This window comes from Leuresthes tenuis, unplaced genomic scaffold (genome assembly GCF_036924035.1).
Source record: "Leuresthes tenuis unplaced genomic scaffold, fLeuTen1.0.hap1 SCAF_1, whole genome shotgun sequence".
NCBI classification, from domain to species: Eukaryota; Metazoa; Chordata; class Actinopteri; order Atheriniformes; family Atherinopsidae; genus Leuresthes; species Leuresthes tenuis.
In genome coordinates, this window is record NW_027325355.1 from 40,824,073 (window position 1) to 40,847,752 (window position 23,680).

General features: G+C 45.5%; 1 non-coding gene and 27 pseudogenes across 1 annotated transcript; all 28 read left to right on the forward strand.

Moving 5' to 3' along the window:
- Positions 1 to 195: 195 nt before the first annotated feature.
- On the forward strand, positions 196 to 314 carry LOC140296760 (5S ribosomal RNA; annotated as a pseudogene).
- A 269-nt stretch (positions 315 to 583) lies between these two features.
- LOC140310440 (5S ribosomal RNA) lies at positions 584 to 702 on the forward strand (annotated as a pseudogene).
- A 269-nt stretch (positions 703 to 971) lies between these two features.
- On the forward strand, positions 972 to 1,090 carry LOC140292046 (5S ribosomal RNA; annotated as a pseudogene).
- Positions 1,091 to 1,362: 272 nt separating this feature from the next.
- LOC140290823 (5S ribosomal RNA) lies at positions 1,363 to 1,481 on the forward strand (annotated as a pseudogene).
- A 269-nt stretch (positions 1,482 to 1,750) lies between these two features.
- On the forward strand, positions 1,751 to 1,869 carry LOC140294018 (5S ribosomal RNA; annotated as a pseudogene).
- Positions 1,870 to 2,138: 269 nt separating this feature from the next.
- Positions 2,139 to 2,257, forward strand: LOC140302408 (5S ribosomal RNA; annotated as a pseudogene).
- Positions 2,258 to 2,526: 269 nt separating this feature from the next.
- LOC140296407 (5S ribosomal RNA) lies at positions 2,527 to 2,650 on the forward strand (annotated as a pseudogene).
- A 269-nt stretch (positions 2,651 to 2,919) lies between these two features.
- On the forward strand, positions 2,920 to 3,038 carry LOC140289839 (5S ribosomal RNA; annotated as a pseudogene).
- A 269-nt stretch (positions 3,039 to 3,307) lies between these two features.
- On the forward strand, positions 3,308 to 3,426 carry LOC140291487 (5S ribosomal RNA; annotated as a pseudogene).
- A 269-nt stretch (positions 3,427 to 3,695) lies between these two features.
- Positions 3,696 to 3,814, forward strand: LOC140272262 (5S ribosomal RNA; annotated as a pseudogene).
- Positions 3,815 to 4,083: 269 nt separating this feature from the next.
- Positions 4,084 to 4,202, forward strand: LOC140268298 (5S ribosomal RNA; annotated as a pseudogene).
- Positions 4,203 to 4,471: 269 nt separating this feature from the next.
- Positions 4,472 to 4,590, forward strand: LOC140296537 (5S ribosomal RNA; annotated as a pseudogene).
- Positions 4,591 to 4,859: 269 nt separating this feature from the next.
- On the forward strand, positions 4,860 to 4,978 carry LOC140294322 (5S ribosomal RNA; annotated as a pseudogene).
- A 269-nt stretch (positions 4,979 to 5,247) lies between these two features.
- LOC140290221 (5S ribosomal RNA) lies at positions 5,248 to 5,366 on the forward strand (annotated as a pseudogene).
- A 269-nt stretch (positions 5,367 to 5,635) lies between these two features.
- On the forward strand, positions 5,636 to 5,754 carry LOC140318614 (5S ribosomal RNA; annotated as a pseudogene).
- Positions 5,755 to 6,023: 269 nt separating this feature from the next.
- On the forward strand, positions 6,024 to 6,142 carry LOC140294693 (5S ribosomal RNA; annotated as a pseudogene).
- Positions 6,143 to 6,411: 269 nt separating this feature from the next.
- Positions 6,412 to 6,530, forward strand: LOC140299111 (5S ribosomal RNA). Its single transcript, XR_011914691.1, has one exon. It is a non-coding gene; the product is annotated as a 5S ribosomal RNA (ribosomal RNA).
- Positions 6,531 to 6,799: 269 nt separating this feature from the next.
- LOC140295969 (5S ribosomal RNA) lies at positions 6,800 to 6,923 on the forward strand (annotated as a pseudogene).
- A 269-nt stretch (positions 6,924 to 7,192) lies between these two features.
- LOC140289840 (5S ribosomal RNA) lies at positions 7,193 to 7,311 on the forward strand (annotated as a pseudogene).
- A 269-nt stretch (positions 7,312 to 7,580) lies between these two features.
- LOC140291488 (5S ribosomal RNA) lies at positions 7,581 to 7,699 on the forward strand (annotated as a pseudogene).
- Positions 7,700 to 7,968: 269 nt separating this feature from the next.
- LOC140302043 (5S ribosomal RNA) lies at positions 7,969 to 8,087 on the forward strand (annotated as a pseudogene).
- A 269-nt stretch (positions 8,088 to 8,356) lies between these two features.
- LOC140268303 (5S ribosomal RNA) lies at positions 8,357 to 8,475 on the forward strand (annotated as a pseudogene).
- Positions 8,476 to 8,744: 269 nt separating this feature from the next.
- Positions 8,745 to 8,863, forward strand: LOC140296538 (5S ribosomal RNA; annotated as a pseudogene).
- A 270-nt stretch (positions 8,864 to 9,133) lies between these two features.
- On the forward strand, positions 9,134 to 9,252 carry LOC140282435 (5S ribosomal RNA; annotated as a pseudogene).
- A 269-nt stretch (positions 9,253 to 9,521) lies between these two features.
- LOC140296834 (5S ribosomal RNA) lies at positions 9,522 to 9,630 on the forward strand (annotated as a pseudogene).
- Positions 9,631 to 9,899: 269 nt separating this feature from the next.
- On the forward strand, positions 9,900 to 10,018 carry LOC140300429 (5S ribosomal RNA; annotated as a pseudogene).
- A 269-nt stretch (positions 10,019 to 10,287) lies between these two features.
- LOC140296442 (5S ribosomal RNA) lies at positions 10,288 to 10,406 on the forward strand (annotated as a pseudogene).
- A 269-nt stretch (positions 10,407 to 10,675) lies between these two features.
- Positions 10,676 to 10,794, forward strand: LOC140293663 (5S ribosomal RNA; annotated as a pseudogene).
- Positions 10,795 to 23,680: the final 12,886 nt, after the last annotated feature.

Genomic DNA, 23,680 nt, shown 5'->3' on the forward strand with positions numbered 1-23,680 from the left:
TCATCTTCAGCTGCTGCTGCTTTGTTGGAAAACACAAAGTGATCTGAGAGTCTCAGTTTCAGCTGCAGAGAATAATCACGTCAGGGAAGAAGATGTGCCCACTACACATCAGCCTTTCTCGGAAATGATCTGGTTGCATAGAGGAACCGTATGATTCCAGTAACTATATAATGCACATTTGTCAGAGACATTGTTGCTTACGGCCACACAACCCTGAACATGCCCGACCTAGTCTGATCTCGGAAGCCAAGCACAGTTGGGCCTGGTTTGTACTTGGATTGAAGACCTCTTGGGAATACCAGGTGCTGTAAGCTTTTTCTCTTCTTTCTACCACCTGCATGTCTTTTTTTGCAACGTCTGATCACCCTGTGACACATGAGGAAGTTGGTCATCTTCAGCTGCTGCTGCTTTGTTGGCAGACACAAAGTGATCTGAGAGTCTCAGTTTCAGCTGCAGAGAATAATCACGTCAGGGAAGAAGATGTGCCCAGTACACATCAGCCTTTCTCGGAAATTATCTGGTTGCATAGAGGAACCGTAGGATTCCAGTACCTATATAATGCACATTTGTCACAGACATTGTTGCTTACGGCCACACCACCCTGAATATACCCGACCTCGTCTGATCTCGGAAGCCAAGCAGGTTTGGGCCTGGTTAGTACTTGGATGGTAGACTGCCTGGGAATACCAGGTGCTTTAAGCTTTTTCTCTTCTCTCTACCACCTGCATGTCTTTTGTTGCAACGTCTGATCACCCTGTGACACATGAGGAAGTTGGTCATCTTCAGCTGCTGCTGCTTTGTTGGCAGATATGAAGTGATCTGAGAGTCTCAGTTTCAGCTGCAGAGAAGGATCACATCAGAGAAGATGATATGCCCGCTACACATCAGCCTTTCTCAGCAATTATCTGGTTGCATAGAGGAACCGTATGATTCCAGTACCTATATAATGCACATTTGTCAGAGACATTGTTGCTTACGGCCACACCACCCTGAACATGCCCGACCTCGTCTGATCTCGGAAGCCAAGCAGGGTATAGCGTGTTTAGTACTTGGATGGGAGACTGCTTGGGAATACCAGGTGCTGTAAGCTTCTTCTCTTCTCTCTACCACCTGCATGTCTTTTGTTGCAACGTCTGATCATCCTGTGACACATGAGGAAGTTGGTCATCTTCAGCAGCTGCTGCTTCTTTGTTGGCAGACACGAAGTGATCTGAGAGTCTCAGTTTCAGCTGCAGAGAATAATCACATCAGGGAAGAAGATGTGCCCACTACAAGTCAGCCTTTCTCTGCAATTATCTGGTTACATAGAAGAAGTGTATGATTCCAGTACCTATATAATGCACATTTGTCACAGCTATTGTTGCTTACGGCCGCACCACCCTGAATATGCCCGACCTCGTCTGATCTTAGAAGAAAAGCAGGGTTGGGCCTGGTTAGTACTTGGATGGGAGACCACTTCGGAATACCATGTGCTGTAAGCTTTTTCTCTTCTCTCTACCACCTGCATGTCTTTTGTTGCAACGTCTGATCACCCTGTGACACATGAGGAAGTTGGTCATCTTCAGCTGCTGCTGCTTTGTTGGCTGACACGAAGTGATCTGAGAGTCTCAGTTTCAGTTGCAGAGAATGATCACATCAGAGAAGATGATATGCCCGCTACACATCAGCCTTTCTCGGCAATTATCTGGTTGCATAGAGGAACCGTATGATTCCAGTACCTATATAATGCACATTTGTCAGAGACATTGTTGCTTACGGCCACACAACCCTGAACATGCCCGACCTCGTCTGATCTCGGAAGCCAAGCACAGTTGGGCCTGGTTTGTACTTGGATGGAAGACCTCTTGGGAATACGAGGTGCTGTAAGCTTTTTCTCTTCTCTCTACCACCTGCATGTCTTTTGTTGCAACGTCTGATCACCCTGTGACACATGAGGAAGTTGGTCATCTTCAGCTTCTGTTGCTTTGTTGGCAGACACAAAGTGATCTGAGAGTCTCAGTTTCAGCTGAAGAGAATAATCACGTCAGGGAAGAAGATGTGCCCACTACTTATCAGCTTTTCTCGGCAATTATCTGGTTACATAGAGGAACTGTATGATTCCAGTACCTTTGTAATGCACATTTGTCACAGTTATGGTTGCTTACGGCCACACCACCCTGAATATGCCCGACCACGTCTGATCTCGGAAGCCAAGCAGGTTTGGGCCTGGTTAGTACTTGGATGGTAGACTCTCTGGGAATACCAGGTGCTGTAAGCTTTATCTCTTCTCTGGACCACCTGAATGTCTTTTGTTGCAACGTCTGATCACCCTGTGACACATGAGGAAGTTGGTCATCTTCAGCTTCTGCTGCTTTGTTGGCAGACACGAAGTGATCTGAGAGTCTCAGTTTCAGCTTCAGAGAATATTCACGTCAGGGAAGAAGATGTGCCCACTACACATAAGCCTTTCTCTGCAATTATCTGGTTACATAGAGGAACCGTATGATTCCAGTACCTATATAATGCACATTTGTCACAGAGATTGTCGCTTACTGCCACACCACCCTGAATATAATATACCCGACCTCGTCTGATCTCGGAAGCCAAGCAGGGTTGTTCCTGGTTAGCACTTGGGTGGGAGACTGCTTGGGAATACCAGGTGCTGTAAGCTTTTTCTCTTCTCTCTACCACCTGCATGTCTTTTGTTGCAACATCTGATCACCCTGTGACACATGAGGAAGTTGGTCATCTTCTGCTGCTGCTGCTTTGTTGGCAGACACAAAGTGATCTGAGAGTCTCAGTTTCAGCTGCAGAGAATAATCACATCAGGGAAGAAGATATGCCCACTACACATCAGCCTTTCTCGTCAATTATCTGGTTACATAGAGGAACTGTATGATTCCAGTACCTATATAATGCACATTTGTCACAGACTTTGTTGCTTACGGCCACACCACCCTGAACATATCCGACCTTGTCCGATCTCGGAAGCCAAGCACTGTTGGGCCTGGTTAGTACTTGGATGGGAGACTGCTTTGGAATACCAGGTGCTGTAAGCTTTTTCTCATCTCTCGACCACCTGCATGTCTTTTGTTGCAACGTCTGATCACCCTGTGACACATGAGGAAGTTGGTCATCTTCAGCTGCTGCTGCTTTGTTGGCAGACACAAAGTGATCTGAGAGTCTCAGTTTCAGCTGCAGAGAATAATCACGTCACGGAAGAAGATGTGCCCACTACAAGTCAGCTTTTCTCTGCAATTATCTGGTTACATAGAGGAACCGTATAATTCCAGTACCTATATAATGCACATTTGTCACAGAGATTGTTGCTTACGGCCAAACCACCCTGAATATGTCTGACCTCGTCTGATCTCGGAAGCCAAGCAGGGTTGGGTCTGGTTCGTACTTCAATGGTAGACTTCTTGGGAATACCAGGTGCTGTAAGCTTTTTCTCTTCTCTCTACCACCTGCATGTCTTTTTTTGCAACATCTGATCACCCTGTGACACATGAGGAAGTTTGTCATCTTCAGCTTCTGCTGCTTTGTTGGCAGACACGAAGTGATCTGAGAGTCTCAGTTTCAACTGAAGAGAATAATAACGTCAGGGAACAAGATGTGCCCACTACACATCAGCCTTTCTCGGCAATTATCTGGTTACATAGAGGAACTGTATGATACCAGTACCTATATAATGCACATTTGTCACAGTTCTGGTTGCTTACAACCACACCACCCTGAATATGCCCGACCTCGTCTGATCTCGGAAGCCAAGCAGGTTTGGGCCTGGTTAGTACTTGGATGGTAGACTGTTTGGGAATACCAGGTGCTGTAAGCTTTTTCTCTTCTCTCTACCAACTGCATGTCTTTTGTTGCAACGTCTGATCACCCTGTGACACATGAGGAAGTTGGTCATCTTCAGCTGCTGCTGCTTTGTTGGCAGACACAAAGTGATCTGAGAGTCTCAGTTTCAGCTGCAGAGAATAATCACGTCAGGGAAGAAGATGTGCCCACTACAGGTCAGCTTTTCTCTGCAATTATCTGGTTACATAGAGGAACCGTATGATTCCAGTACCTATATAATGCACATTTGTCACAGAGATTGTTGCTTACGGCCAAACCACCCTGAATATGTCTGACCTCGTCTGATCTCAGAAGCCAAGCAGGGTTGGACCTGGTTACTACTTAAATGGGAGACCGCTTGGGAATATCAGGTGCTGTAAGCTTTTTGTCTTCTCTCGACCACCTGCATGTCTTTTGTAGCAACGTCTGATCACCCTGTGACACATGAGGAAGTTGGTCATCTTCAGCTGCTGCTGCTTTGTTGGCAGACACGAAGTGATCTGAGAGTCTCAGTTTCAGCTGCAGAGAATAATCACATCAGGGAAGAAGATGTGCCCATATCAAGTCAGCCTTTCTCTGCAATTATCTGGTTACATAGAGGAAGTGTATGATTCCAGTACCTATATAATGCACATTTGTCACAGAAATTGTTCCTTACGGCCACACCACCCTGAATAAGCCTGACCTCGTCTGATCTCGGAAGCCAAGGAGGGTTGGGTCTTGTTAGTACTTTAATGGGAGACTGCTTGGGAATACCAGGTGCTGTAAGCTTTTTCTCTTCTCTCTACAACCTGCATGTCTTTTGTTGCAACGTCTGATCACCCTGTGACACATGAGGAAGTTGGCCATCTTCAGCTGCTGCTGCTTTGTTGGAAGACACGAAGTGATCTGAGAGTCTCAGTTTCAGCTGAAGAGAATAATCACGTCAGGGAAGAAAATGTGCCCACTACACATCAGCCTTTCTCAGCAATTATCTGGTTACATAGAGGAACCGTATGATTCCTGTACTTATGTAATGCACATTTGTCACAGACATTGTTACTTACGGCCACACCACCCTGAATTTGCCTGACCTCGTCTGATCACGGAAGCCAAGCAGTGTTGGGCCTGGTTAGTTCTTGGGTGGGAGACCGCTTGGGAATACCAGGTGCTGTAAGCGTTTTCTCTTCTCTCTACCACCTGCATGTGTTTTGTTGCAACGTCTGATCACCCTGTGACACATGAGGAAGTTGGTCATCTTCAGCTGCTGCTGCTTTGCTGGCTGACACGAAGTGATCTGAGAGTCTCAGTTTCAGCTGAAGAGAATAATCACGTCAGGGAAGAAGATGTGCCCACTACTTATCAGCTTTTCTCGGCAATTATCTGGTTACATAGAGGAACTGTATGATTCCAGTACCTTTGTAATGCACATTTGTCACAGTTATGGTTGCTTACGGCCACACAACCCTGAATATGCCTGACCTCGTCTGATCTCGGAAGCCAAGCAGGTTTGGGCCTGGTTAGTACTTGGATGGTAGACTCTCTGGGAATACCAGGTGCTGTAAGCTTTATCTCTTCTCTGGACCACCTGAATGTCTTTTGTTGCAACGTCTGATCACCCTGTGACACATGAGGAAGTTGGTCATCTTCAGCTTCTGCTGCTTTGTTGGCAGACACAAAGTGATCTGAGAGTCTCAGTTTCAGCTGCAGAGAATAATCACATCAGGGAAGAAGATATGCCCACTACACATCAGCCTTTCTCGTCAATTATCTGGTTACATAGAGGAACTGTATGATTCCAGTACCTATATAATGCACATTTGTCACAGACTTTGTTGCTTACGGCCACACCACCCTGAACATATCCGACCTTGTCCGATCTCGGAAGCCAAGCACGGTTGGGCCTGGTTAGTACTTGGATGGGAGACTGCTTTGGAATACCAGGTGCTGTAAGCTTTTTCTCTTCTCTCGACCACCTGCATGTCTTTTGTTGCAACGTCTGATCACCCTGTGACACATGAGGAAGTTGGTCATCTTCAGCTGCTGCTGCTTTGTTGGAAAACACAAAGTGATCTGAGAGTCTCAGTTTCAGCTGCAGAGAATAATCACGTCAGGGAAGAAGATGTGCCCACTACACATCAGCCTTTCTCGGAAATGATCTGGTTGCATAGAGGAACCGTATGATTCCAGTAACTATATAATGCACATTTGTCAGAGACATTGTTGCTTACGGCCACACAACCCTGAACATGCCCGACCTCGTCTGATCTCGGAAGCCAAGCACAGTTGGGCCTGGTTTGTACTTGGATTGAAGACCTCTTGGGAATACCAGGTGCTGTAAGCTTTTTCTCTTCTTTCTACCACCTGCATGTCTTTTGTTGCAACGTCTGATCACCCTGTGACACATGAGGAAGTTGGTCATCTTCAGCTGCTGCTGCTTTGTTGGCAGACACAAAGTGATCTGAGAGTCTCAGTTTCAGCTGCAGAGAATAATCACGTCAGGGAAGAAGATGTGCCCAGTACACATCAGCCTTTCTCGGAAATTATCTGGTTGCATAGAGGAACCGTAGGATTCCAGTACCTATATAATGCACATTTGTCACAGACATTGTTGCTTACGGCCACACCACCCTGAATATACCCGACCTCGTCTGATCTCGGAAGCGAAGCAGGTTTGGGCCTGGTTAGTACTTGGATGGTAGACTCTCTGGGAATACCAGGTGCTGTAAGCTTTATCTCTTCTCTGGACCACCTGAATGTCTTTTGTTGCAACGTCTGATCACCCTGTGACACATGAGGAAGTTGGTCATCTTCAGCTTCTGCTGCTTTGTTGGCAGACACGAAGTGATCTGAGAGTCTCAGTTTCAGCTTCAGAGAATATTCACGTCAGGGAAGAAGATGTGCCCACTACACATAAGCCTTTCTCTGCAATTATCTGGTTACATAGAGGAACCGTATGATTCCAGTACCTATATAATGCACATTTGTCACAGAGATTGTCGCTTACTGCCACACCACCCTGAATATAATATACCCGACCTCGTCTGATCTCGGAAGCCAAGCACTGTTGGGCCTGGTTAGCACTTGGGTGGGAGACTGCTTGGGAATACCAGGTGCTGTAAGCTTTTTCTCTTCTCTCTACCACCTGCATGTCTTTTGTTGCAACATCTGATCACCCTGTGACACATGAGGAAGTTGGTCATCTTCTGCTGCTGCTGCTTTGTTGGCAGACACAAAGTGATCTGAGAGTCTCAGTTTCAGCTGCAGAGAATAATCACATCAGGGAAGAAGATATGCCCACTACACATCAGCCTTTCTCGTCAATTATCTGGTTACATAGAGGAACTGTATGATTCCAGTACCTATATAATGCACATTTGTCACAGACTTTGTTGCTTACGGCCACACCACCCTGAACATATCCGACCTTGTCCGATCTCGGAAGCCAAGCACTGTTGGGCCTGGTTAGTACTTGGATGGGAGACTGCTTTGGAATACCAGGTGCTGTAAGCTTTTTCTCATCTCTCGACCACCTGCATGTCTTTTGTTGCAACGTCTGATCACCCTGTGACACATGAGGAAGTTGGTCATCTTCAGCTGCTGCTGCTTTGTTGGCAGACACAAAGTGATCTGAGAGTCTCAGTTTCAGCTGCAGAGAATAATCACGTCACGGAAGAAGATGTGCCCACTACAAGTCAGCTTTTCTCTGCAATTATCTGGTTACATAGAGGAACCGTATAATTCCAGTACCTATATAATGCACATTTGTCACAGAGATTGTTGCTTACGGCCAAACCACCCTGAATATGTCTGACCTCGTCTGATCTCGGAAGCCAAGCAGGGTTGGGTCTGGTTCGTACTTCAATGGTAGACTTCTTGGGAATACCAGGTGCTGTAAGCTTTTTCTCTTCTCTCTACCACCTGCATGTCTTTTTTTGCAACATCTGATCACCCTGTGACACATGAGGAAGTTTGTCATCTTCAGCTTCTGCTGCTTTGTTGGCAGACACGAAGTGATCTGAGAGTCTCAGTTTCAACTGAAGAGAATAATAACGTCAGGGAACAAGATGTGCCCACTACACATCAGCCTTTCTCGGCAATTATCTGGTTACATAGAGGAACTGTATGATACCAGTACCTATATAATGCACATTTGTCACAGTTCTGGTTGCTTACAGCCACACCACCCTGAATATGCCCGACCTCGTCTGATCTCGGAAGCCAAGCAGGTTTGGGCCTGGTTAGTACTTGGATGGTAGACTGTTTGGGAATACCAGGTGCTGTAAGCTTTTTCTCTTCTCTCTACCAACTGCATGTCTTTTGTTGCAACGTCTGATCACCCTGTGACACATGAGGAAGTTGGTCATCTTCAGCTGCTGCTGCTTTGTTGGCAGACACAAAGTGATCTGAGAGTCTCAGTTTCAGCTGCAGAGAATAATCACGTCAGGGAAGAAGATGTGCCCACTACAGGTCAGCTTTTCTCTGCAATTATCTGGTTACATAGAGGAACCGTATGATTCCAGTACCTATATAATGCACATTTGTCACAGAGATAGTTGCTTACGGCCAAACCACCCTGAATATGTCTGACCTCGTCTGATCTCAGAAGCCAAGCAGGGTTGGACCTGGTTACTACTTAAATGGGAGACCGCTTGGGAATATCAGGTGCTGTAAGCTTTTTGTCTTCTCTCGACCACCTGCATGTCTTTTGTAGCAACGTCTGATCACCCTGTGACACATGAGGAAGTTGGTCATCTTCAGCTGCTGCTGCTTTGTTGGCAGACACGAAGTGATCTGAGAGTCTCAGTTTCAGCTGCAGAGAATAATCACATCAGGGAAGAAGATGTGCCCATATCAAGTCATTCTTTCTCTGCAATTATCTGGTTACATAGAGGAAGTGTATGATTCCAGTACCTATATAATGCACATTTGTCACAGAAATTGTTCCTTACGGCCACACCACCCTGAATAAGCCTGACCTCGTCTGATCTCGGAAGCCAAGGAGGGTTGGGTCTTGTTAGTACTTTAATGGGAGACTGCTTGGGAATACCAGGTGCTGTAAGCTTTTTCTCTTCTCTCTACAACCTGCATGTCTTTTGTTGCAACGTCTGATCACCCTGTGACACATGAGGAAGTTGGCCATCTTCAGCTGCTGCTGCTTTGTTGGAAGACACGAAGTGATCTGAGAGTCTCAGTTTCAGCTGAAGAGAATAATCACGTCAGGGAAGAAAATGTGCCCACTACACATCAGCCTTTTCTCAGCAATTATCTGGTTACATAGAGGAACTGTATGATTCCAGTACCTATATAATGCACATTTGTCACAGACTTTGTTGCTTACGGCCACACCACCCTGAACATATCCGACCTTGTCCGATCTCGGAAGCCAAGCACGGTTGGGCTTGGTTAGTACTTGGATGGGAGACTGCTTTGGAATACCAGGTGCTGTAAGCTTTTTCTCTTCTCTCGACCACCTGCATGTCTTTTGTTGCAACGTCTGATCACCCTGTGACACATGAGGAAGTTGGTCATCTTCAGCTGCTGCTGCTTTGTTGGCAGACACAAAGTTATCTGAGAGTCTCAGTTTCAGCTGCAGAGAATAATCACGTCACGGAAGAAGATGTGCCCACTACAAGTCAGCTTTTCTCTGCAATTATCTGGTTACATAGGGGAACCGTATGATTCCAGTACCTACATAATGCACATTTGTCACAGAGATTGTTGCTTACGGCCAAACCACCCTGAATATGTCTGATCTCGGAAGCCAAGCAGGGTTGGGTCTGGTTCGTACTTCAATGGGAGACTTCTTGGGAATACCAGGTGCTGTAAGCTTTTTCTCTTCTCTCTACCACCTGCATGTCTTTTTTTGCAACATCTGATCACCCTGTGACACATGAGGAAGTTTGTCATCTTCAGCTTCTGCTGCTTTGTTGGCAGACACGAAGTGATCTGAGAGTCTCAGTTTCAACTGAAGAGAATAATAACGTCAGGGAACAAGATGTGCCCACTACTCATCAGCCTTTCTCGGCAATTATCTGGTTACATAGAGGAACTGTATGATTCCAGTACCTATATAATGCACATTTGTCATAGCTCTAGTTGCTTACGGCCACACCACCCTGAATATGCCCGACCTCGTCTGATCTCGGAAGCCAAGCAGGTTTGGGCCTGGTTAGTACTTGGATGGTAGACTCTCTGGGAATACCAGGTGCTGTAAGCTTTTTCTCTTCTCTCTACCACCTGCATGTCTTTTGTTGCAACGTCTGATCACCCTGTGACACATGAGGAAGTTGGTCATTTTCAGCTGCTGCTGCTTTGTTGGCAGACACAAAGTGATCTGAGAGTCTCAGTTTCAGCTGCAGAGAATAATCACGTCAGGGAAGAAGATGTGCCCACTACAGGTCAGCTTTTCTCTGCAATTATCTGGTTACATAGAGGAACCGTATGATTCCAGTACCTATATAATGCACATTTGTCACAGAGATTGTTGCTTACGGCGAAACCACCCTGAATATGTCTGACCTCGTCTGATCTCAGATGCCAAGCAGGGTTGGACCTGGTTACTACTTAAATGGGAGACCGCTTGGGAATATCAGGTAATGTAAGCTTTTTGTCTTCTCTCGACCACCTGCATGTCTTTTGTTGCAACGTCTGATCACCCTGTGACACATGAGGAAGTTGGTCATCTTCAGCTGCTGCTGCTTTGTTGGCAGACACGAAGTGATCTGAGAGTCTCAGTTTCAGCTGCAGAGAATAATCACATCAGGGAAGAAGATCCGCCCATATCAAGTCAGCCTTTCTCTGCAATTATCTGGTTACATAGAGGAAGTGTATGATTCCAGTACCTATATAATGCACATTTGTCACAGAGATTGTTACTTACGGCCACACCACCCTGAATAAGCCTGACCTCGTCTGATCTCGGAAGCCAAGGAGGGTTGGGTCTGGTTAGTACTTTAATGGGAGACTGCTTGGGAATACCAGGTGCTGTAAGCGTTTTCTCTTCTCTCTACCACCTGCATGTCTTTTGTTGCAACGTCTGATCACCCTGTGACACATGAGGAAGTTGGTCATCTTCAGCAGCTGTTGCTTCTTTGTTGGCAGACACAAAGTGATCTGAGAGTCTCAGTTTCAGCTGCAGAGAATAATCACATCAGGGAAGAAGATGTGCCCACTACAAGTCAGACCACCAGACGCCCGAAGCTACACAGCCCCCCCCCAGCACACACCCAACCGCCCAGAGCGACGGGACAGCAACCCACCACCACCACTATGTGATAAAGCTAATCAGCGGGGACCAGAGAGAATGAAATTCAGCCAATTGATGTTTTAAAGAGGCAGACATTGTTTCCATGCTAATGTAATCTAAAAGAACATTTCTAAACTTGTTAATACACAGATTGTTCTTCGCTTTCCAGTTCATGAGAATAGTTTTCTTTGCGATACATAACACTGTGATGACCATGTGTGCTGAGTTCATTTCCATGTTGATGTTGTCTAAGTCACCCAGTATGCACAGTGTGGGGCATGCAAGAATGCTACACTTTAGCCATGTTGATAGGTCCGTACAGACTTCAAACCAGACCTTCTGGACAGGCGCACAAAACCACAAAGCGTGTGCATATTCATCCGGTGTGTTATCTGTGCAATTAGAGCAGATGTTTGAGTGTGTTAGACCCATCCTGATCCTTTGTCCTGTATAGTGTGTTCTATGAAGAATTTTGTATTGTATGAGCTGTAAATTAGGATTTCGAGTCATTCTGAAGGTGTTCAAACATATTTGTGGCCAGAAGCTATGACTAGAACTGATGGATAAATCTGCCTCCCATTTTTAGGATGGTAAAGACATTGTGTCATCTATCTTAGACAATAATTTATGTATTTTTGATAGTAGTTTTGGGATGCAGATGCTTAGAAATTCTGCTACCCTAATCGGGAGTTGTAAGTCTGGTTGGTGGAGGATATATTCCTTTGTTATTATAGACTTAAGTTGTTGATATTCTAGGAATTTATTGCTGCCTATCTCATGTTGTGATATGAGCTCATCAAATGAAATAAAATTTCCATTTTGGATTATATGTTCCAGATGTTTGATTCCTTTGATCTTCCACAGAGTAAAGTTTAGCATTTTTTTGTTTTGCAGGATGTCAGGATTGTTCCAGATGGGTGTAAGCTTACACGGGACAAGTGAAGACTTTGTTATTTTAAGAAATTCCCACCAGGCTGTCAGAGAGGTGCTGATGTTAATGCTTTTAAAACATTTGTGATTTTTTACGTTTTGACTAATAAGTGGCAGGTCAGAGATTTCCAGATTATCACACAATGCTTGTTCTATATTATCCATGGTTCATCTATTGGGCTAGGTTTAAACCATTTTGATATATACTGTAACCTATTGGCTAAGGAATAGCGCTGAAAATGAGGTAAATCTAATCAACCACTTCCCTTGGTTTTCTGTAGCGTTTTTAAACTAATACGTGGTGGTTTGTTTTTCCACAGAAATTTGGAGATGCATTAATCTAGTGACTTAAACCAAGTAGCAGATGGTTTTATGGGGATCATTGAGAACAAATAGTTAACTTTTGGTAGTATCATCATTTTAATGGTTGCAACTCTCCCCATAAGTGATATAGGTAAGGACTTCCAACGAGAGAGATCGTCCTCTACTGTCTTTAATAATTGCACATAATTTAGCTTTGTTAGCTCTGAGAGCCTGGAGGAAATGTTTATGCCTAAATATCTAATATTTCCTGACTGTAAAGTGATCGCAGGTATATTCTGGACCCTACAGTTAATGGGCAGAACTGTGGTCTTAGACCAATTGATAGAGTAGTCAGAAAGTGCTGAGAATTTATTTATGAGTGTGATCGTGTGAGTGAGAGACGTCTGTTAGTTGTGGAGGAAAAGTAATACATCATCAGCATAAAGACTTATTTTATGCTCAATATTTTAGGGTTGGATGCCTTTAATATTTCTATCTTGTCTGATAGCAGCTGCAAAAGGTTCGATGAAAATAGCAAAAAGTGATGGAGAAAGTGGGCAACCCTGTCTTGTACCTCTCTGCAGACTGAAGCTTGGAGAAGTTTGATCATTTGTCCTGACACTTGCATTTGGGGAGCTTTATAATATCCTTATCCAGTTGATGAAGTGTGACCCAAACCCGAATTTTTTTAATGCTGCGAATAAAAATTTCCAGTTCACTCGATCAAATGCTTTTTCTGCATCTAGAGAGACTATTGTGGTTTCCAGGTTGTCGATGGTAGAATAGTCTATGAGATTAATTAGCCTGCGAGTGTTAGTGGATGAGTGTCTACCCTTTATGAAACCTGTCTGGTAAGTGGAGTTATTTTTTCTATTGTTTTGGCGAGGGCTTTACAAATTATTTTGAGGTCTGCATTTATTAGAGATATTGGGCGGTAGCTGGATGGAAGTATGGGGTCTTTTCCTGGTTTCTGTAGCAGGATAATGTTAGCAGAGTTCATGTGTGGGGATAATCTGCCATTCTGCTTAACTTGTAATACCATTTTGTGAAATGCAGTGCCAAAACAGTCCACAATTCTTTGTAGAACTCTGCTGGAAAACCATCTGGTGGCCACCCGGGGCTTTGTTACTAGGCATATGTTGAAGGGCTTCATGGAGTTCTCCTATTGAGAGAGGTGAATCCAGAGCCATTGCCTGTTCGGTTTGTAATTTTGGAAGGTTGATATTACTAAGAAACTGATCTATGTTACTGTCTGATGCATCATTTTGTGATGAATATAAGGTTTTATAGAAGTCCCTAAAAGCATTGTTGATTTCATGGGTGACATTTCTTTTTCAGTCTTTAACAGAAGTGATTGTTGTTTTCTCTTTATTTCTCTTTAGAAAATGGATTTTGGTGTCTGAAATATCCCTCATCAAGGAACTGCTAACTATGAATTCCTTCACTTAAACCAAGTTAAAACTGCTTTGTCCTTCATATTTATCCACGTCTACGCTGGTTTCAATGATAAACTTCTTTATATAACCTTGTATGAGAAAGAGCATCCCTTACGTTTGAGCAATACACTCCTTATGAGGAGTTATGCACGTTTCAGGATTTTGCTGTAAAATGAAATCCTTCACTTCAACCAAGTTAAAACTGCTTTGTCCTTCTTATTTATCCATGTCTAAGCTGGTTTCAAGTATAAACTTCTTTATATTACCTTATATGAAAAAGAACCACACTTGTTCTTCTGGAATCCGAAATTCGCTTTCTTTTAAGGAGATAGTCAAGATTTCTGATATTGCCATAAAATGAATTGCTTCACTCAAACCAAGTTAAAACTGCTTTGTCCTTCATATTTGTCCATGTTTAAGCTGGTTTCAAACATAAACTTCTTTTTATAACCTTGTATGAGAAAGAGCATCCCTTACGTTTGAGCAATACACTCCTTATGAGGAGTTATGCACGATTCAGGATTTTGCTGTAAAATGAATTCCTTCACTTCAACCAAGTTAAAACTGCTTTGTCCTTCTTATTTATCCATGTCTAAGCTGGTTTCAAGTATAAACTTCTTTATATTACCTTAAATGAGAAAGAACCACACTTGTTCTTCTGGAATCTGAAATTCGCTTTCTTTTAAGGAGATAGTCAAGATTTCAGATATTGCCATAAAATGAATTGCTTCACTCAAACCAAGTTAAAACTGCTTTGTCCTTCATATTTGTCCATGTTTAAGATGGTTTCAAACATAAATTTCTTTTTATAATCTTGTATGAGAAAAAAACAACACATGTTTGAGCAATACACTCCTTATGAGGAGTAATGCACGTTTCAGGATTTTGCTGTAAAAGGAAATCCTTCACTTCAACCAAGTTAAAACTGCTTTGTCCTTCTTATTTATCCATGTCTAAGCTGGTTTCAAGTATAAACTTCTTTATATTACCTTATATGAGAAAGAACCACACTTGTTCTTATGGAATCCGAAATTCGCTTTCTTTTAAGGAGATAGTCAAGATTTCAGATATTGCCATAAAATGAATTGCTTCACTCAAACCAAGTTAAAACTGCTTTGTCCTTCATAATTGTCCATGTTTAAGATGGTTTCAAACATAAATTTCTTTTTATAATCTTGTATGAGAAAAAAACAACACATGTTTGAGCAATACACTCCTTATGAGGAGTAATGCACGTTTCAGGATTTTGCTGTAAAATGAAATCCTTCACTTCAACCAAGTTAAAACTGCTTTGTCCTTCTTATTTGTCCATGTCTAAACTGGTTTCGAGTATAAACTTCTTTATATTACCTTATATGAAAAAGAACCACACTTGTTCTTCTGGAATCCGAAATTCGCTTTCTTTTAAGGAGATAGTAAAGATTTCAGATATTGCCATAAAATGAATTGCTTCACTCAAACCAAGTTAAAACTGCTTTGTCCTTCATATTTGTCCATGTTTAAGCTGGTTTCAAACATCAATTTCTTTTTATAACCTTGTATGAGAAAGAGCATCCCTTACGTTTGAGCAATACACTCCTTATGAGGAGTTATGCACGATTCAGGATTTTGCTGTAAAATGAATTCCTTCACTTCAACCAAGTTAAAACTGCTTTGTCCTTCTTATTTATCCATGTCTAAGCTGGTTTCGAGTATAAACTTCTTTATATTACCTTATATGAAAAAGAACCACACTTGTTCTTCTGGAATCCGAAATTCGCTTTCTTTTAAGGAGATAGTCAAGATTTCAGATATTGCCATAAAATGAATTGCTTCACTCAAACCAAGTTAAAACTGCTTTGTCCTTCATATTTGTCCATGTTTAAGCTGGTTTCAAACATAAACTTCTTTGTATAACCTTGTATGAGAAAGAACCACACTTATGGTTGAGCAATACGCTCTTTATGAGGATTTAGCTGTAAAATTAATTCCTTCACTTTTTTCCCTTTTTCTGTTCAGCATTATGGCAGCAGAATTGTGAATACCTTTTATGCCAAACTGACTTTCTTTGCCAAGGGAAGTTTTATAAATGTAAAGCTCCCCTTGATGCCCATTTATTTATTTCTTGTTATATATAACATGTAATGGAACTGAACCGGACCGGGGGAAAAGGAAAGAAGAGGAAACAGAACAAAAAAAGAAACAAAAACCAGACAACCAGCTGCTACACCTGTAAAAAAACAAAACAGACAATAATCCATGGTCTCTGTTGCGAATCCAGCCTTTGCGCCACCAGGAGCACCTTAAAGCAGACAAGCAGAGAACAAACAAACACACAAACAAACAACAACAAGCACAAGTAGTGGCAATCGCATACAACACAACTGTGGATATAGATGACCTGAGGCGACATGGTAATACATCAACTGCTACTGGACTAATGAATGTGTGTTGTGTGTGTGTGTGGGGGGGGGACATGCAACACCCATGGCACAGGACCTACATGATAACCGTGCTTAGTTATGAGTGTATAAGTGTACACGGCCACAATCCACAGCCCCCCCCCCAAGCAATCAGAAGCAGGCAGAGAGGCCCACAAGACCCAGGCCACCAGCAGCCCCCACGGAGCACAGAACCCAGGATGCCCACCGCAGGGACAACCACGCATCCACCCAGTAGACAGCAGTGGAAGCCCCCGGACAGAGCCCCCATAAGCATAGGGCAGAGGCCCCCCGGGAGCCAGGGACAACAGCCCACCGACCCCACCAGGCCACGGACCCGGGCCCCAGGAGCCCGAGCGCCCCAAAACCCCCCGGCAGAGGCCCCACCCAATACCCGGGAGGGCCAAGCACCCCAGACAGCCACGCAGTGGGTCAGCGCCTGCCCCAGCTTCCCTGGCCAAGTTAATGGGAGTCAAGACGTGCCCACAGGTGGGTGAAGTTGCGAGCAGTGGGGAGAGGCAACGCCGCCCCCCTATTGGGAGAAGCACAGGCAGGCTAGGCGACGGCAAGTCCCAGACCCAGGCCCAATGATCACCACACACACTTTGACGTCCCATACATCCACACATCCACACGTCCTCCCTTCCTTGACTCCGCTGGGGTGTAGCGCAGCGGGCACACAGCGTGCTGTGTACAGGAGCCAAAAGGGAGAGGGGTATGGGGATATACACCGGGGGACTGGCTGCAATATGCACCCCCACTACCTGGGACCCAACACAGGGCAGGAGGGCCTGATGTCCACCAGGCTCGGGGCCTGCAGCGACTGTACCCCCAGAAGGTACCAACCCCACCCAACCCCACTCAACCCAACCCCACCCCACTCCGGAGGACCTCTACAAACAAACAAACAAACAACAACAAACAAACCACCCGGTCACACCAGACGCAGCAGCCCGGGCCTGAGATCCACCATCACTCAGGCCACCCCCCCAACAGGGGAAAAGCACAACACCCACCGCACGCCCCAACACCCTAAAGAAAACAACCACCTGAGGACACCCTGGAGGTCCCAGAGCAACAAGCCTGGCACCAGGACCTGCACCAACCCACCCATACTCCATGAAGCCCTTCAACATATGCCTAGTAACAAAGCCCCGGGTGGCCCCCAGATGGTTTTCCAGCAGAGTTCTACAAAGAATTTTGGACTGTTTTGGCACCTGCATTTCACAAAATGGTATTACAAGTTAAGCAGAATGGCAGATTATCCCCACACATGAACTCTGCTAACATTATCCTGCTACAGAAACCAGGAAAAGACCCCATACTTCCATCCAGCTACCGCCCAATATCTCTAATAAATGCAGACCTCAAAATAATTTGTAAAGCCCTCGCCAAAAGAATAGAAAAAATAACTGCACTTATAATACATCCTGACCAGACAGGTTTTATAAAGGGTAGACACTCATCCACTAACACTCACAGGCTAATTAATCTCATAGACGATTCTACCATCGACAACCTGGAAACCACAATAGTCTCTCTAGATGCAGAAAAAGCATTTGATCGAGTGAACTGGAAATTTTTATTCGCAGCATTAAAAAAATTCGGGTTTGGGTCACACTTCATCAACTGGATAAGGATATTATATAGCTCCTCAAATGCAAGTGTCAGGACAAATGATCAAACTTCTCCAAGCTTCAGTCTGCAGAGAGGTACAAGACAGGGTTGCCCACTTTCTCCATCACTTTTAGCTATTTTCATCGAACATTTAGCAGCTGCTAACAGACAAGATAGAAATATTAAAGGCATCCAACCCCAAAATAATTGAGCATAAAATAAGTCTTTATGCTGATGATGTATTACTTTTCCTCCACAACTCACAGACGTGTCTCACTCACACGATCACACTCATAAATAAATTCTCAGCACTTTCTGACTACTCTATCAATTGGTCTAAGACCACAGTTCTGCCCATTAACTGTAGGGTTCAGAATATACATGCGATCACTTTACAGTCAGGAAATATTAGATATTTAGGCATAAACATTTCCTCCAGGCTCTCAGAGCTAACAAAGCTAAATTATGTGCAATTATTAAAGACAGTAGAGGACGATCTCTCTTGTTGGAAGTCCTTAGCTATAACACTTATGGGGAGAGTTACAACCATTAAAATGATGATACTACCAAAAGTTAACTATTTGTTCTCAATGATCCCCATAAAACCATCTGCTACTTGGTTTAAGTCACTAGATTCATGCATCTCCAAATTTCTGTGGAAAAACAAACCACCACGTATTAGTTTAAAAACGCTACAGAAAACCAAGGAAAGTGGTGGATTAGATTTACCTCATTTTCAGCACTATTCCTTAGCCAATAGGTTACAGTATATATCAAAATGGTTTAAACCTAGCCCAATAGATGAACCATGGATAAATATAGAACAAGCATTGTGTGATAATCTGGAAATCTCTGACCTGCCACTTATTAGTCAAAACGTAAAAAAATCACAAATGTTTTAAAAGCATTAACATCAGCACCTCTCTGACAGCCTGGTGGGAATTTCTAAAAATAACAAAGTCTTCACTTGTCCTTTGTAAGCTTACACCCATCTGGAACAATCCTGACATCCTGCAAAACAAAACAATGCTAAACTTTACTCTGTGGAAGATCAAAGGAATCAAACATCTGGAACATATAATCCAAAATGGAAATTTTATTTCATTTGATGAGCTCATATCACAACATGAGATAGGCAGCAATAAATTCCTAGAATATCAACAACTTAAGTCTATAATAAGAAAGAAATATATCCTCCACCAACCAGACTTACAACTCCCGATTAGGGTAGCAGAATTTCTAAGCATCTGCACCCCAAAAGTACTATCAAAAATACCTAAAGTATTGTGAGGGAGAAAGTGGGCAACCCGGTCTTGTACCTCTCTGCAGACTGAAGCTTGGAGAAGTTTGATTATTTGTCCTGACACTTGCATTTGGGGAGCTATATAATATCCTTATCCAGTTGATGAAGTGTGACCCAAACCCGAACTGGTAGAACTGGGAGCACGGCCCTCTGGGCAGCCTACATACCCAAAGAGCCCCGCCCACCAGATGCCACTCAGTGCAACCACCCTGCAAGACCTAATGTGTGTGTGTGTGTTTGATAAGTAGTGATGTCTAAGGTGTAATTAAAACAGGGGTGGGGAACTGCAGAGTGCAGCCAAGGGGACCGCCTACGTGGCCCCATCCACTACACCCCACAGAACACACACGCCCCCAAAACCCTTCATGTGTGAGTGTGTGCTGTGTACAGGAGCCAAAAGGGAGAGGGGTATGGGGATATACACCGGGAGAGCTAGTCTCCCCCAGAGAGGGCAGCCAGGGACTGGCTGCAATAGGCACCCCGCTACCTCGGACCCAACACATCAGGACATCAAGAGGGCCTGATGTCCACCAGGCTCGGGGCTTGCAGCGACCATATTCCGGGAGCTACTGTACCCCCAGAAAGTACCCACCCCATCCAACCCCACTCAACCCAACCCCATCCCACCCCGGAGGACCTCTACAAAAAAACAAACAAACAAACCACCCGGTCACACAAGACGCAGCAGCCCGGGCCTGAGACCCACCATCACCCAGGCCCCCCCCCCCCCCCCTCAACAGGGGAAGAGCACCCCCCCCACCGCACGCCCCAACACCCTAAAGAAAACAACCACCTGCGGATACCCTGGAGGTCCCAGAGCAACAAGCCTGGCACCAGGACCTGCACCAACCCACCCATACTGTGGCATGTCCATGGCAACCCAGCCACCAGGGCCCAGGCCCAGCACCACCACCCACGCCAGAGCGGCCCAGCCACCCGGTACAGAGCCAGCAGCCACCACCCCAAGGCCCCTAAGGGACCCCGCCCCACACAGCAAGACAGCCCCACCCGCAAGCCCCCAAAACTGCCCTCCAAGCCCGACACACAGTCCCCCACAGCAATGACCAACCCGGTCCCCACGACCCGAGAGACCACCAGACGCCCAAAGCCACACAGCCCCCCCCCCAGCACACACCCAACCGCCCAGAGCGACGGGACAGCAACCCACCACCACCACTATGTGATAAAACTAATCAGCGGGGACCAGAGAGAATGAAATTCAGCCAATTGATGTTTTGAGGAGGCAGACATTATTTCCATGCTAATATAATCTAAAATAACATTTCTAAACTGCTTAATACACAGACTGTGTTTCGCTTTCCAGTTCATGAGAATAGTTTTCTTTGCGATACATAACACTGCGAGGACCATGCAAACAAGCAGAGAAAAAACAAACACACAAACAAACAAAAACAAGCACAAGTAGTGGCAATCGCATACAACACAACTGCGCATATAGATGACCTGAGGCGACATGGTAATACATCAACTGCTACTGGACTAATGAATGTGTATTGTGTGTGTGTGTGTGTGTGTGTGTGTGTGTGTGTGTGAGAACATGCAACACCCATGGCACAGGACCTACATGATAACCGTTCTTACTTATGAGTGTATAAGTGTACACGGCCACAATCCACAGCCCCCCCAAGCAATCAGAAACAGGCAGAGAGGCCCACAAGACCCAGGCCACCAGCAGCCCCCACGGAGCACAGAACCCAGGATGCCCACCGCAGGGACAACCACGCATCCACCCAGAAGACAGCAGTGGAAGCCCCCGGACAGAGCCCCCATAAGCATAGGGCAGAGGCGCCCGGGAGCCAGGGGCAACAGCCCACCGACCCCACCAGGCCCCAGCCGCCCAGACATGGGCCGTGCACCGGACCCGGCCCCAGGAGCCCGAGCGCCCCAAAACCCCCCGGCAGAGGCCCCACCCAATACCCGGGAGGGCCAAGCGCCCCAGACAGCCACGCAGTGGGTCAGCGCCTGCCCCAGTGCCCCTGGCCAAGAGCCCTGGCAGTCAAGACGTGCCCACAGGTGGGTGAAGTCGCGAGGAGTGGGGAGAGGCAACGCCGCCCCCCCATTGGGAGAAGCACAGGCAGGCCAGGCGACAGCAAGTCCCAGACCCAGGCCCAATCATCACCACACACACTTTCACGTCCCATACATCCACACATCCACACGTCATCCCTCCCTTGACTCCGCTGGGGTGTAGCACAGTGGGCACACCATGGGGCCAGCAGCCCCCCAGCCACCACAGACCCTGAACCAGCAGAATAATTAATTCCTCCTGGCCACTCCTTCCCGAGCAGCAACCAGGAAGCAGGGGTGTGAGAAGACCCCTCCCCTCACCCTTCTGGCTCTTCAATATTTTCTAATAGTGAGCGATTAAAATTGAGGGGCAGCCAACCTTGTAGAACTGGGAGCGCGGCCCTCTGGGCAGCCTACGTACCCAAAGAGCCCCGTCCACCAGATGCCACTCAGTGCAACCACCCCCCAAGACCTAATGTGTGTGTGTGTGTGTGTTTGATAAGTAGTGATGTCTAAGGTGTAATTGAAACAGGGGCGGGGAACTGCAGAGTGCAGCCAAGGGGACCGCCTACGTGGCCCCATCCACTACACCCCACAGAACACACACGCCCCCCAAAACCCTTCATGTGTGAGTGTGTGCTGTGTACAGGAGCCAAAAGGGAGAGGGTATGGGGATATACACCGGGGGAGCTACTCTCCCCCGGAGAGGGCAGCCAGGGCCTGGCTGCAATAGGCACCCCTGCTACCTGGGACCCAGCACAGGGCAGGAGGGCCTGATGTCCACCAGGCTCGGGGCTTGCAGCGACCATATTCCGGGAGCTACTGTACCCCCAGAAGGTACCAACCCCACCCAACCCCACTCAACCCAACCCCACCCCACTCCGGAGGACCTCTACAAACAAACAAACAAACAACAACAAACAAACCACCCGGTCACACCAGACGCAGCAGCCCGGGACTGAGATCCACCATCACCCAGGCCACCCCCCCAACAGGGGAAAAGCACAACGCCCACCGCACGCCCCAACACCCTAAAGAAAACAACCACCTGCGGACACCCTGGAGGTCCCAGAGCAACAAGCCTGGCACCAGGACCTGCACCAACCCACCCATACTCCATGAAGCCCTTCAACATATGCCTAGTAACAAAGCCCCGGGTGGCCACCAGATGGTTTTCCAGCAGAGTTCTACAAAGAATTTTGGACTGTTTTGGCACCTGCATTTCACAAAATGGTATTACAAGTTAAGCTGAATGGCAGATTATCCCCACACATGAACTCTGCTAACATTATCCTGCTACAGAAACTAGGAAAAGACCCCATACCCCTCTCCCTTTTGGGTCCTGTACACAGCACACACTCACACATGAAGGGTTTTGGGGGCGTGTGTGTTCTGTGGGGTGTAGTGGATGGGGCCACGTAGGCGGTCCCCTTGGCTGCACTCTGCAGTTCCCCACCCCTGTTTTAATTACACCTTAGACATCACTACTTATCAAACACACACACACACATTAGGTCTTGCGGGGTGGTTGCACTGAGTGGCATCTGGTGGGCGGGGCTCTTTGGGTATGTAGGCTGCCCAGAGGGCCGTGCTCCCAGTTCTACCAGTTCGGGTTTGGGTCACACTTCATCAACTGGATAAGGATATTATATAGCTCCCCAAATGCAAGTGTCAGGACAAATGATCAAACTTCTCCAAGCTTCAGTCTGCAGAGAGGTACAAGACCGGGTTGCCCACTTTCTCCCTCACAATACTTTATATATTTTTATAGTAGTTTTGGGGTGCAGATGCTTAGAAATTCTGCTACCCTAATCGGGAGTTGTAAGTCTGGTTGGTGGAGGATATATTTCTTTCTTATTATAGACTTAAGTTGTTGATATTCTAGGAATTTATTGCTGCCTATCTCATGTTGTGATATGAGCTCATCAAATGAAATAAAATTTCCATTTTGGATTATATGTTCCAGATGTTTGATTCCTTTGATCTTCCACAGAGTAAAGTTTAGCATTTTTTTGTTTTGCAGGATGTCAGGATTGTTCCAGATGGGTGTAAGCTTACACGGGACAAGTGAAGACTTTGTTATTTTTAGAAATTCCCACCATGCTGTCAGAGAGGTGCTGATGTTAATGCTTTTAAAACATTTGTGATTTTTTTACGTTTTGACTAATAAGTGGCAGGTCAGAGATTTCCAGATTATCACACAATGCTTGTTCTATATTTATCCATGGTTCATCTATTGGGCTAGGTTTAAACCATTTTGATATATACTGTAACCTATTGGCTAAGGAATAGTGCTGAAAATGAGGTAAATCTAATCCACCACTTTCCTTGGTTTTCTGTAGCGTTTTTAAACTAATACGTGGTGGTTTGTTTTTCCACAGAAATTTGGAGATGCATGAATCTAGTGACTTAAACCAAGTAGCAGATGGTTTTATGGGGATCATTGAGAACAAATAGTTAACTTTTGGTAGTATCATCATTTTAATGGTTGTAACTCTCCCCATAAGTGTTATAGCTAAGGACTTCCAACAAGAGAGATCGTCCTCTACTGTCTTTAATAATTGCACATAATTTAGCTTTGTTAGCTCTGAGAGCC